The following is a 14,664-nucleotide window of genomic DNA, read 5'->3' on the forward strand; positions in this document are numbered from 1 at the left end:
CCTCCCCTATATCAGGTCCCCCCTAACAACCACATTACGGTTACTGTCCATCAGCTTAGCAAAATGTTGTAGAGTCACTACTTGTTCTCTCCGTGTTGTGCAGCCCACCCTCCCCTTTCTCCCTCCCCCCATGCATGCTAATCTTAATACCCCCCTTCCTCTCCCCCCCCCTTATCCCTCCCTGCCCACCCATCCTCCCCAGTTCCTTTCCCTTTGGTACCTGTTAGTCCATTTTTGGGTTCTGTAATTCCGCTGCTGTTTTGTTCCTTCAGTTTTTCCTTTGTTCCTATACTCCTCAGATGAGTGAAATCATTTGGTATTTCTCTTTCTCCGCTTGGCTTATTTCACTGAGCATAATACTCTCCAGCTCCATCCATGTTGCTGCAAATGGTTGGATTTTTCCACTTCTTATGGCTGAGTAGTGTTCCATTGTGTATATGTACCACATCTTCTTTATCCAGTCATCTACCGATGGACATTTAGGTTGCTTCCAATTCTTGGCTATTGTAAATAGTGCTGCAATAAACATAGGAGTGCATCTGTCTTTCTCAAACTTGATTGCTGCGTTCTTAGGGTAAATTCCTAGGAGTGGAATTCCTGGGTCAAATGGTAGGTCTGTTTTGAGCATTTTGATGCACCTCCATACTGCTTTCCACAATGGTTGAACTAATTTCCATTCCCACCAGCAGTGTAGGAGGGTTCCCCTTTCTCCACAGCCTCGCCAACATTTGTTGTTGTTTGTCTTTTGGATGGCAGCTATCCTTACTGGTGTGAGGTGATACCTCATTGTAGTTTTAATTTGCATTTCTCTGATAATTAGCGATGTGGAGCATCTTTTCATGTGTCTCTTGGCCATCTGTATTTCTTTTTTTGAGAACTGTCTGTTCAGTTCCTCTGTCCATTTTTTAATTGGGTTATTTGTTTTTTTTTTTGTTGAGGCGTGTGAGCTGTTTATATATTCTGGACGTCAAGCCTTTATCAGATCTGTCATTTTCAAATATATTCTCCATACTGTAGGGTTCCTTTTTGTTCTGTTGATGGTGTCTTTCGCTGTACAGAAGCTTTTCAGCTTAATGTAGTCCCACTTGCTCATTTTTGCTGTTGTTTTTCTTGCCCGGGGAGATATGTTCAAGAAGAGATCACTCATGTTTATGTCTAAGAGGTTTTTGCCTATGTTTTTTTCCAAGAGTTTAATGGTTTCATGACTTACATTCAGGTCTTTGATCCATTTTGAGTTTACCTTTGTATATGGGGTTAGACAATGGTCCAGTTTCATTCTCCTACATGTAGCTGTCCAGTTTTGCCAGCACCATCTGCTGAAGAGACTGTCATTTTGCCATTGTATGTCCATGGCTCCTTTATCAAATATTAATTGACCATATATGTTTGGGTTAATTTCTGGGGTCTCTAATCTGTTCCACTGGTCTGTGGCTCTGTTCTTGTGCCAGTACCAAATTGTCTTGATTACTATGGCTTTGTAGTAGAGCTTGAAGTTGGGGAGTGAGATCCCCCCTACTTTCTTCTTCTTTTTCAAGATTGCTTTGGCTATTTGGGGTCTTTGGTGTTTCCATATGAGTTTTTGAATTATTTGTTCCAATTCATTGAAGAATGTTGCTGGTAATTTGAGAGGGATTGCATCAAATCTGTATATTGCTTTGGGCAGGATGGCCATTTTGACGATATTAATTCTTCCTAGCCATGAGCATGGGATGAGTTTCCATTTATTAGTGTCCCCTTTAATTTCTCTTAAGAGTGACTTGTAGTTTTCAGAGTATAAGTCTTTCACTTCTTTGGTTAGGTTTATTCCTAGGTATTTTATTCTTTTTGATGCAATGGTGAATGGAATTGTTTTCCTGATTTCTCTTTCTATTGATTCGTTGTTAGTGTATAGGAAAGCTACAGATTTCTGTGTGTTAATTTTGTATCCTGCAACTTTGCTGTATTCCGATATCAGTTCTAGTAGTTTTGGAGTGGAGTCTTTAGGGTTTTTTATGTACAGTATCATATCATCTGCAAATAGTGACAGTTTAACTTCTTCTTTACCAATCTGGATTCCTTGTATTTCTTTGTTTTGTCTGATTGCCGTGGCTTGGACCTCCAGTACTATGTTAAATAACAGTGGGGAGAGTGGGCATCCCTGTGGTTCCCGATCTCAGAGGAAATACTTTCAGCTTCTCGCTGTTCAGTATAATGCTGGCTGTGGGTTTATCATATATGGCCTTCATTATGTTGAGGTACTTGCCCTCTATTCCCATTTTGCTGAGAGTTTTTATCATGAATGGATGTTGAATTTTGTCAAATGCTTTTTCAGCATCTATGGAGATGATCATGTGGTTTTTGTCTTTCTTTTTGTTGATGTGGTGGATGATGTTGATGGATTTTCGAATGTTGTACCATCCTTGCATCCCTGGGATGAACCCCACTTGGTCATGGTGTATGATCCTTTTGATATACTGTTGAATTCTGTTTGCTAATATTTTATTGAGTATTTTTGCATCTACATTCATCAGGGATATTGGTCTGTAATTTTCTTTTTTGGTGGGGTCTTTGCCTGGTTTTGGTATTAGGGTGATGTTGGCCTCATAGAATGAGTTTGGGCGTATTCCCTCTTCTTCTATTTTGTGGAACACTTTAAGGAGAATGGGTATTATGTCTTCTCTGTGTGTCTGATAAAATTCCGAGGTAAATCCGTCCGGCCCCGGGGTTTTGTTCTTGGGTAGTTTTTTGATTACTGTTTCAATTTCTTTGCTTGTAATTGGTTTGTTTAACTTTTGTGTTTCTTCCTTGGTCAGTCTTGGGAGGTTGTATTTTTCTAGGAAGTTGTCCATTTCTTCTAGGTTTTCCAGCTTGTTGGCATATAGGTTTTCATAGTAGTCTTTAATAATTCTTTGTATTTCTGTGGAGTCTGTCGTGATTTTTCCATTCTCATTTCTGATTATGTTGATTTGGGTTGATTCTCTTTTTCTCTTAATAAGTTTGGCTAGAGGCTTACCTATTTTGTTTATTTTCTCAAAGAACCAGCTCTTGGTTTCGTTGATTTTTGCTATTGTTTTATTCTTCTCAATTTTGTTTATTTCTTCTCTGATCTTTATTATGTCCCTCCTTCTGCTGACTTTAGGCCTCATTTGTTCTTCTTTTTCCAGTTTTAATAATTGTGATGTTAGACTATTCATTTGGGATTGTTCTTCCTTCTTCAAGTGTGCCTGGATTGCTATATACTTTCCTCTTAAGACTGCTTTCGCTGCATCCCACAGAAGTTGGGGCTTAGTGTTGTTGTTGTCATTTGTTTCTATATATTCCTTGATCTCTATTTTGATTTGTTCATTGATCCATTGATTATTTAGTAGCATGTTGTTAAGCCTCCATGTGTTTGTGAGCCTTTTTGTTTTCTTTGTAGAATTTATTGCTACTTTCATACCTTTGTGGTCTGAAAAATTGGTTGGTAGAATTTCAATATTTTGGAATTTACTGAGGCTCTTTTTGTGAGCTAGTATGTGGTCTATTCTGGAGAATGTTCCATGTGCACTTGAGAAGAATGTATATCCTGTTGCTTTTGGATGTAGAGTTCTATAGATGTCTATTAGGTCCATCTGTTCTAGTGTGTTGTTCAGTGCCTGTGTGTCTTTACTTATTTTCTGCCCGGTGGATCTATCCTTTGGGGTGAGTGGTGTGTTGAAGTCTCCTACAATGAGTGCATTGCAGTCTATTTCCCTCTTTAGTTCTGTTAGTATTTGCTTCACATATGCTGGTGCTCCTGTGTTGGGTGCATATATATTTAGAATGGTTATATCCTCTTGTTGGACTGAGCCCTTTATCATTATGTAGTATCCTTCTTTATCTCTTGTTACTTTCTTTGTTTTGAAGTCTATTTTGTCTGATATTAGTACTGCAACCCCTGCTTTCTTCTCACTGTTGTTTGCCTGAAATATGTTTTTCCATCCCTTGACTTTTAGTCTATGCTTATCTTTGGGTTTAAGGTGAGTTTCTTGTAAGCAGCATATAGATGGGTCTTGCTTTTTTATCCAATCTATTACTCTATGTCTTTTGATTGGTGCATTAAGTCCATTTACATTTAGGGTGACTATTGAGAGATATGTACTTATTGCCATTGCAGGCTTTAGATTCGTGGTTACCAAAGGTTCAAGGTTAGCTTCTTTAGTATCTTACTGCCTAACTTAGCTCGCTTATTGAGCTGTTATATACACTGTCTGGAGATTCTTTTCTTCTCTCCCTTCTTATTCCTCCTCCTCCATTCTTCATATGTTGTGTGTTTTGTTCTGTGCTCTTTTTAGGGGTGCTCCCATCTAGAGCAGTCCCTGTAGGATGCCCTGTAGAGGTGGTTTGTGGGAAGCAAATTCCCTCAGCTTTTGCTTGTCTGGGAATTGTTTAATCCCGCCATCATATTTAAATGATAGTCGTGCTGGATACAGTATCCTTGGTTCAAGGCCCTTCTGTTTCATTGCATTAAGTATATCATGCCATTCTCTTCTGGCCTGTAGGGTTTCTGTCGAGAAGTCTGATGTTAGCCTGATGGGTTTTCCTTTATAGGTGACCTTTTTCTCTCTAGCTGCCTTTAAAACTCTTTCCTTGTCCTTGATCCTTGCCATTTTAATTACTATGTGTCTTGGTGTTGTCCTCCTTGGATCCTTTCTGTTGGGAGTTCTGTGTAATTCCATGGTCTGTTCGATTATTTCCTCCCCCAGTTTGGGGAAGTTTTCAGCAATTATTTCTTCAAGGAGACTTTCTATCCCTTTTCCTCTTTCTTCTTCTTCTGGTATCCCTATAATACGAATATTATTCCTTTTGTATTGGTCACATATTTCTCTTAGTGTTGTTTCATTCCTGGAGATCCTTTTATCTCTCTCTATGTCAGCTTCTATACGTTCCTGTTCTCTGGCTTCTATTCCTTCAATGGCCTCTTGCATCTTATCCATTCTGCTTATAAATCCTTCCAGGGATTGTTTCGCTTCTGTGATCTCCTTCCTGACCTCTGTGATCTCCTTCCGGACTTCATCCCACTGCTCTTGCATTTTTCTCTGCATCTCATCCCACTGCTCTTGCATTTTTCTCTGCATCTCATCCCATTGCTCTTGCATTTTTCTCTGCATCTCTGTCAGCATGTTCATGATTTTTATTTTGAGTTCTTTTTCAGGAGGACTAGTTAGGTCTGTCTCCCTCTCAGGTGTTGTCTCTGTGATCTTTGTCTGCCTGTAGTTTTGCCTTTTCATGGTGATAGAGATAGTTTGCAGAGCTGGTACAAGTGACCGCTGGAAGAGCTTCCCTTCTTGTTGGTTTGTGGCCTTTTCCTGGGAGAATAGCGATCTCTAGTGGCTTGTGCTGGGCAGCTGTTCACGGACAGGGCTTCTGCTTCCTGCCCAGTTGCTTTGGGGTTTATCTCCACTGTTGCTGTGGGCTTGGCCTGGCTGGGGCTGTTCCTCCAAAATGGTGGAGCCCCGTTGGAGGGGGAGTGACTGGGAGGCTATTTATCCCCGTAAGGGGCCTCTGTGCTCCCTGCTGCCCAGGGGGTTAGAGTGCCCAGAGATCCCCAGATTCCCTGCCTCTGGTCTAAGTGACCTTTCCTGCCCCTTTAAGACTTCCAAAAAGCACTCTCCAAACCAAAACAACAACAGCAACAATGAGAGAGAGAACAGAAAGGGAAAAAAAAGGAAATAACATGTGATTTTTTTTTTTTTTTTTTTTTTTTGTCCTCAGGTGCCGGTCCCAGGCACCCGCTCACTGGTCCTGCTGCCCTGTCTCCCTAGCACCAGGGTCCCTGTCCTTTCAAGGCTTCCAAAAAGCACCCACCCACCGGTCCTGCAGGGAAGGAATGCTCAATATTCTTTGTCCTCAGGCGCTGGTCCCAGGCACCCGCTCACCATTCCCGCCGCCCTGCCTCCCTAGCACCGGGGTCCCTTTCCCTTTAAGGCTTCCAAAAAGCACTCACCAAAAAGAGAGAAAAAAAGGGGAAAAACGCGCGATTTCCTCCGTCCTCAGGCGCCAGTCTCAGGCACCCGCCCGCCGGTCCCACAGGGAGAAACGCGGGATATTCTTTGTCCTCAGGCGCTGGTCCCAGGCACCTGCTCACCGGTCCCGCCACCCTGCCTCCCTAGCAACGGGGGCCCGTCCCTTTAAGGCTTCCAAAAAGCACTCGCCAAAAAAAAAACCGCACTGGTTTCTTTCCACCCACCGGGAGCAGGGGGAGGGGCGCTCGGGTCCTGCCGGGCCGGGGCTTGTATCTTACCCCCTTCGCAAGGCGCTGGGTTCTTGCAGGTGTGGATGTGGTCTGGATGTTGTCCTGTGTCCTGTGGTCTCTATTTTAGGAAGATTTTTCTTTGGTATATTTTCATAGCTCTATGTGTTTTGGGGAGGAGATTTCCACTGCTCTACTCACGCCGCCATCCTGGCTCCACCTCGGGTCTTGCTTTTTTATCCATTCAGTGACTCTATGTCTTTTGATTGGTGCATTCAGCCCATTTACATTTAGGGTGATTATTGATAGATATGTGCTTATTGCCATTGCAGGCTTTAGATTTGTGGTTACCAAAGGTTCAAAGGCAGCTTCTTACTATCTAACATCCTAACGTATCTTGCTTATTACACTATTTCAAATACAGTCTAATGGTTCTTGTTTTCCCTCCTTTTTCTTCCTCCTCTACTCTTTATATATTAGGTGTCATATTCTGTACTCTTTGTGTATTGCTTGACTGATTTTGTGAGTAGTTTATTTAATTTTGTATTTGCTTAGTAGTTAATTGGTCTACTTCCTTTACTGTGTTTTTTCCTATGGTGACAGCTATTTAGCCTTAGGAACACTTCCAACTAGAGCAGTCCCAAAAAACACTGTAGAGATGGTTTCTGGGAGGTATATTCTCTCAACTTTTGCTTATCTGGAAATTGTTTAATCCTGCTTATTTAAAAGATAATCTTGGATGGTATAGTATTCTTGGTTCTAGGCCCTTCTCTTTCATTGTTTGTGGGAGGTAAATTCCCTCAACTTTTGCTTATCTGTAAATTTTTTAATCCATGATTCTAATTTAAAGGATAGTATTTCCGGATAGAGTATTCTTGGTTGGAGGCCCTTCTGTTTTATTACATTAAATATATCATGCCATTCCCTTCTGGCCTGTAAGATTTCTTCTGATAAGTCTGATGATAGCCTGATGGGATTTCCTTTGTATGTGATCTTTTTTCTCTCTCAGTCTGCTTTTAATACTCTGTCCTTGTCCTTGATCTTTGCTATTTTAATTATTATATGTCTTGATGTTGTTTTCCTTGGGTTCCTTTTGTTGGGAAATCTGCACAATTCCATGGCCTGAGAGACTTTTTCCTTCTCTAGATTGGGGAAGTTTTCATAAATTCATCCCTCAAAAAGACTTTTTATCCCTTTTTCTTTCTCTTCTTTTTCTGGTACCCCTATAAAGTTAATACTGTTCAATTTGGATTGGTCTCAGAGTTGTCTTATTATTGTTTTACTGTTTCATTCCTAAGATCCTTTTCTCTCTCTGTGCCTTATATTCTCTGTTTCCATGTTCCCTAATTTCTATTTCAGTTGCCATCTCCTCTAACTCATCTAATCCACTTTTAAATCTCTCCATTTTATGTTTCACTTCAGATACTGTATTTTTCAAAGTTTCTATCTCTTGAAGTACCCCCTGAAATCTTGAATATTTTTCTGTAGCTTCATGAGCATGTTTAAGACTTTTTTTTGAAATCTTTATCAAGAAGATTGGTGATTTCAGTTTCACTTAGCCCTCTTTCTGGCATCTTTTCCTGTATTTTTGTTTGGACAGGAATTTTTTGCTATCTCATTTCTTTAATAATTCCTATGGAATAAAATCTTTGTGTAGGCCCCGCCTTCTAGTGACCAGAAGCTCTATTCTCTGGAGCTACTGAGCACCTGTAGCAATGGTGGGGGGTTGCAGGCAAGCAGAACCAGTACCTACCGGGAGGAAAGAACTCTTGCCTGCCTTCCTGGTCGTAATGATTGCCTCTACTACCACGTCCAGTGGGCCAAGTGTGCAGGGAGGAGCCTCTGTACTATGTCCCTGTAGCTGTTGTATGCAGAGCCATCCCCCAGCTGGCCTGGCACAATGGCAGCAGGTGTGTGGGCCAGTGCCTGCCGGGAGGAAGGATCAGCAGGCTGCTTACAGCAGTGGGGTCCGCAGAGATGTGTTGCTAGCAAGGCAGATGGAGTGTATGAAGCTCCTGAGAGTTCCCCACCTGCTGGGCTGAGTGTGCTGGGACAATTTTGTTCACCTGCCCTTTCTCCTGAGCAGTGAACTCTGTGTAATCATTGTTCCCTTATGTTCTTCTGACTGTTGGGAAGTCTTTGAAAGTGCCCAAATTTCTTTTTTCCTGGAGGGCCATTGTGCCTTACCTGTTCTCCACAAGCAGCTGGAATCTCAGTCTTTCCCAGTATTCTACCTGTCTTTGCTTTCCAACCACACTAATCTCCAGAGCACCATGTAATGCAGGTTTGTACTCCTGGAGCACATCTCCAGGGGTGGGTGTTTAACAGTCTTGGGCTTCTACTCCCTTCCTGCTCTGTCTCTCTTTCTCCCACTTGTGGGCTGGGCTTGTGTCCCGCAGGATCACAACTTTGCTACTTTACTCGTTCCTGTGAGGTCGTCTCTTTTCTGCAGATGTGGGCAGTCTGTTGCAGTCTCAAGTCACTCTTTCAGGATTAGTTGTATTTTCTGTATTTTAATGTTATATGTGGTTTTGGGAGGAGGTTTCTGCCTCACTTCTCATGCTGCCATCTTTTTCCCAATCTGGGGGAGGATATTCTTAAGGAACTCCACTTTTTTTTTTTAGTTGAAGTGTAGTTGACCTTATAATAGATTTAGGAGTATAACATAGTGATTGGATTTGTATTCATTCAAAATGCTCACCACTAAGTGTAGTTAACCTCTGTCACAGTACTAACTTATTACAATATTATTGACTATATTCTCCATGCTGTACCTTCCCTGTGAGTTATTTATTTTATAACTGGAAATTTGTACTTGTTTATCCTCTTCACCTATTTTGCCTATCCCCTCTCTCCCTTCCCCTTTGACAGTCACCAGTTCTCTGTATTTATGAGTCTGTTTCTGGAGTTTTATTTGTTCATTTTTCTTTTTAGATTCCACATATAAGTAAAATCATATGCCATTTGTCTTTCTTTGTCTGACTCATTTCACTTAGTATAATACCCTCTAGGTCTATATATGCTGTCAAAAATGGCAATATTTCATTATTTTATGGATAATTAATAATCCCTTGTGTATATATACCACATCTTTTTTATGCATTCATCTAATGATGGACACTTAGGTTGCTTCCATATCTTAACTTGTGTAAATAACTTGTGTAATTGCATATCTTTTCAAATTAGTGTTATTATTTTCTTTGGGTAAATACTTAGTAATGGAATTACTGGATCATATGATATTTCTATTTTTAATTTTTTGAGGAACCTCCATACTATTTTCTATATATTCCTACCAACAGTGTACAAGGGTTCCCCTTTCTCCATATCTTCACCAATAGTTCTTAGGTCTGTTGTTTTTAGCCATTCTGACTGGTATGAGCTGATACTTCATTGTGGTTTTGATTTTCGTTTCCTTAATGATTAGTGGTGTTGATTTTTCATGTGTCTGTTGGCCATCTGTATGTCTTTGGAAAAATGCCTGTGCCGTTCCTCTGCCTATTTGTTAATTGAATTATCTGGTGTTTTTTGGTATTGAGTTGTATGAGTTCTTTACAAGTTTGGTTATCAATCCCTCATTAGATATACCATTTGTCACTTTATTATCCATCCCATTCATTGATTCAGCAGGTTGACTGTTCATTTTTTTGATGGTATCCTTAACTGTTCAGAAGCTTTTCAGTTTGATGGAGGTCATATTTGCTTATTTTTGCTTTTTTTTCCCTTTCCTGGGGAGATGTATACAGAAAAAAATTGCTAAGGCTAATGTCCTAGAATTTACTGCCTATGTTTTCTTTAAGGAGTTTTATGGTTTCAGATCTTACATTGAGATCTCTTGTCCATTTTTAGTTTATTTTTGTTGATAGTGTAAGAATGTGGTCCAATTTCATTCTTTGGCATGTAGCTGTTCAGCAACACTATTTATTGAAGAGACTGTCTTTTCCTCATTGTGTAGTCTTGTCTACTTTGTTACTGATTAATTGACCATGTAAGGTGGATTTATTTCTGGGCTTTATTGTGGTCCATTGATCTATGTATCTATTTTTATGCTATGACCATACTGTTTTGATGATTATAGCTTTGTGGTATAGTTTGAAATCAGAGCACAGAACCTCCAGCTTGGTTCTTTCTCAAGATCGCTTTGGCTGTTTGGTATATTTCATGATTCCTTTCAAGTTTTAGGGTTTTTTCTAGTTATGTAAAAAGTGCTGTTGGCATTTTGATAAGGATTGCATTGAATCTATAGATTGCTTTTGGTGGTATGGAAATTTTTAACAATATTAATTTTTCTAATCCATGAACATGGAATATTTTTCATTTATGTATGTCATCTTCAGTTTCTCTCATCAGTGTCATAGTTTTCAGAGTACAGGTCTTTCACCTCCTCGGTTAAATTTATTTCTAGGTATTTTATTCCTTTTGTGCACTTACAGTGTATAGAAATGTGACAGACTTCCATATGTTCATTTTGTATTGTGCAACTATATCAACTCACTTTAGTTATGATTGCACAAATCTGAATGTTTCATCAGTGGATTGTAATGTTGACTGAGTAATAAAGTCATAGAATATCTAAAATATTTTTCAATTTTTAATTATGTAAAATATAATTCCATTTAAATGAAGTTACATAATAGAATTAACAATGCTTGGTAATGCATGCATCAGTAATTAAATAATAAAGAAAAGGGAGAGAATGATAATACAAAATTCAGGATAGCATTTAACTTTGAAGTAAAGGAGAGAAAGGAGGGTGTTATAGGTAATTTTCTATTTCTCAGCCTGGATGGGAGATTCACACATCTTTATTTTATTATTATATATGTTTATGCATTTTGTACACTCTTGTGTTTATGAGTGTGTTACCTCAGTCCTCTAAAAAGCCAAGATGGGGTTAAACATGCAAGAGATTGAGTAAGGAAATGCCTAGAAGGTGTGATGCAGGTCTGTGCCCTGGGGAGGAGAGGGCAGGAAAAGCAGGGTTGGATTGGCAGATCCTTAGACTACAGCATACTTCTAAGGAAGCTTCAGCCAGGCCAATGAGGAGCCAAGACCATCCCTCAAGAGGTCCCCATTTTGCACAAACAGTGTCCTTGCCATGACCAGTCACTGGTTGGAATCAACCTTGGGAAGCATGACTTTGGTGTGAATTTGGGGGTGCTTTCAAAAGGCAGCAGTTGGGCTGTCAGTTAATTACAATCCCTACAACAGGAGATCTCAAAGGTGCATTTTTGAAGCCAGCACAATGGTATGTAACAGCAATTTTTTTCGATTGAATGAAAATGGGCAAAGAATATCAAGGAAGGAAGGAAAGCTCTCTGTTACAGAAGGTTGCAATTTCATAAATGTAGAAGCAATAATATAATTAAGAAAAATCATCTTATTTTCTAGTTCCCAAAGTAATAACTGTTTTGGCAAAGCTCATCAAAAGCTTATTGAAAGATGCTAAAACATGGTACAAACAAAGTATCATCCCACAGATTACTAACTAAATACAAAGAAATAATATATGTTCCCAAAGAAGAGATCCAGTGGTCTACTACCTTAACCAGGTTTTCAAATCTGAGGATTGGTCCCATTAGGGAGACCTGAGTGTATGTGCAGGCCCACCTCACACTTACAGAGCCAGAACACAAAGAGGCCTACATGCAATTTTCTAAACATTTAAAAATTGTGAATCAAGCTAGTAATTTTCATTAACTATATTTTATTCTCATACCTTGACAAATATTCCTTTATAATGTACATAGTATGTATGTGTAAAACTGTGGCTTTTATGCAGACTTTGAGATGACAAAGCTATAAAAATATCAAAGGCAACCGAATTTAATTATTGTGCACATGTGAGTTTTGTGTTGATGCACTGTGATGTTGTAGTAAATAAAGACATATACATGATTGTATTATATATTTGGATGTTACTAATGTTTATTGCTTTCATTTCAGTAAAACCACTAGGTTGCTATAATAAATAATTTGACATTATTGTGTGCTATAGATAGTAATAATCTAAAGGATTCATAATATAAAATATAATATTCAAAGTATCCAAAATTTGAATATATTCTATTAAAAATATAATATAAATATAGAAAAATTTTATATATACTTTCCAGAATTATTGCTTATCTTGTAAACATTCAAAATGATTAAAAGGCAACTGAAATTCATATTAAAATATATAATAAAAGGTATTTAATTAAAACTGAAATTATATATTTTTTTGAAAATTTGATGAAAGCTTATACATATTTTTATGGTAATAAAATTTTCTGTAATTCTAGTGTTGGATATTCATCCAGTTGCCTATGTAAAAAATACTTATGCACACATATTTCATGCATATATAAAAACTCTTTAATTTTGCAAAGTGTGCAATTTACAAACACCACATGAATTCATGAGGATTTCCAGAACCTCAGTTTCAAATGGGAAGGAAAAGCAAGGAAATGGATGCTTGTTACTACATTGTGCAAGAATTTCTGCCCTCATACTGAGAAGAATGATTTTATGAGTTAATTTGTCTTTTCTCCTAATTAAATACTGTACCCCATGCTTCCTCCTCACAGTCCAAAGCAGTGTCCCTCCATCATTGGCACTAAGCACAGCCATAAACTTGGATTTAGCCATAATCACTGAATAGACATTGTATTCTAAGGATGAGGGTGTGGAGAAGCATTTGCCTAAGGCCTGAAGAGTGTTATTGACACCTGGAGGACCCAAACCAATGAACTGAGAATGGTAAACTTTCTGCAATATGATTGGCATGGTCCCCTCCAGAAGTTAATATGAATGAGAAGTACTAAGGACAAACATCAATCAAACACAGTGGGTGAAGCTTGATCTCTGACTGGTTTCCAAAAAGTAAAATGTCTATAAAAGATTTGGTACATTTATGGAAATTTGAATAAGGACTGGCTATTAGATGATGTTGTGAATTATTGTTAATGTTTATAGTTGTAGTAATGGCATTGTTATATAGGAGAATCTTTTTTTAGGAAATGTAGGCCAAACTCTTTAGTGATAATACATCATGATGTTAGCAACTTACTTTCATGTAGTTCAGCACAATATGTTTCTTAACTAAGAGACTAGTAAACATCCATATTATGGTGCATAGGTTGTGGTAAACAGACTCTGTTACACTACTATTGAGTGTGTAAATCGATGAGACCTATAGAAAGAACAATTTGACAATATCAAATGTGCAAATCCACAAATCTTCTAATGTAAAATGACACATGTGCAGAATGACACATGTCCATCAGTAGGGATATGAAAACTGTGGTACATCCATATGGTATACAATGGAGTACTATGCTGGAAAAAAATGGAAAGTTTTAAGTTAATGATATGGAAAGATCTCTATCCATTACTACATGAATTAAAAAAAAACAAGACACTGAACAGCATTATAGTATGCTCCTATTTAATTAAGAGAGAAGAGATGTTTATGTATAAATTCTTTTTTGGCAGGGTACGTAGGAAGTTAATCACAATGGTTGCGTGGGAGGGGGAGAATTAGGTAGCTCCGGGACAAGGACAAGAGGAAGGCTTTCCCCTGATGATCCTTTTCATGCTTTCTGAATTTTAAACATGTGAATGAATCACTTATCAAAACAATTTTTTAATTATCTACATTAAATAGTACATATCAGCATAAATGTCAAAGGTTTAATAACTGTAACATATAAATAATTTTATAGACCAGTAAGGAAAAAAGGGGAAGAGTTGGCTTTTGCTAAAGTGGCCTTGTTTAGAATGCTGGTGCAGACTGACTTTTAGTAAGTTTATTATTAATATTTTAAATACATATATTGTTTATTATTTAATAATAGGTTTATTATTAAAGTTTTAAATTGTCTACCCACAATGTACCCCCATAATTGCCTGCCCCAAGAGTAGACTGTTTTCATTGCCCTGCCCTTAATATGCCACTGCCTCAGTTTACTCTCAGAGAAAAAGAGACAGAGAAACAATGGAGGGAGAGAAAAGATGCATCAAAATATGTTCAACTTTATTACTAATCTTTGAAATGCATATTAAAACAAATATGGAGCAACATTTTTAATCTGGCCAAAGATATATATTTTTTTAAATAGTAACATACCATAGTGGCAAGTGAGTGAAGAAATGAGAATGTAGATATTTTGCATTTGTATTTTTAAATGTTCATATCCACTGACCTTATAATTCCATTTCTGGAAATTTATCTAAAGAAAGTAATCAGAGGTGGAAACAAAATATTATTTACAATAGCAAAAAATAAAAAATTAGATGTCTATAATAAGAAATTAAATAAATTACATCTGTATTTTGAGAAACTATGTCATTAAAAAATGCTATAAAATAATGCTTATTGACTTGGAAATGTTAAGAAGGCAATTCAAACCATGTACAAAGAAAGAAAACATTTTTTGGGTAAACTTTACATAACAAAATTTACCGTTTTGACTATTCTTAAGTATACAGTT

The sequence above is a fragment of the Manis javanica genome, chromosome 6 (genome assembly GCF_040802235.1).
Source record: "Manis javanica isolate MJ-LG chromosome 6, MJ_LKY, whole genome shotgun sequence".
Lineage (NCBI taxonomy): Eukaryota > Metazoa > Chordata > Mammalia > Pholidota > Manidae > Manis > Manis javanica.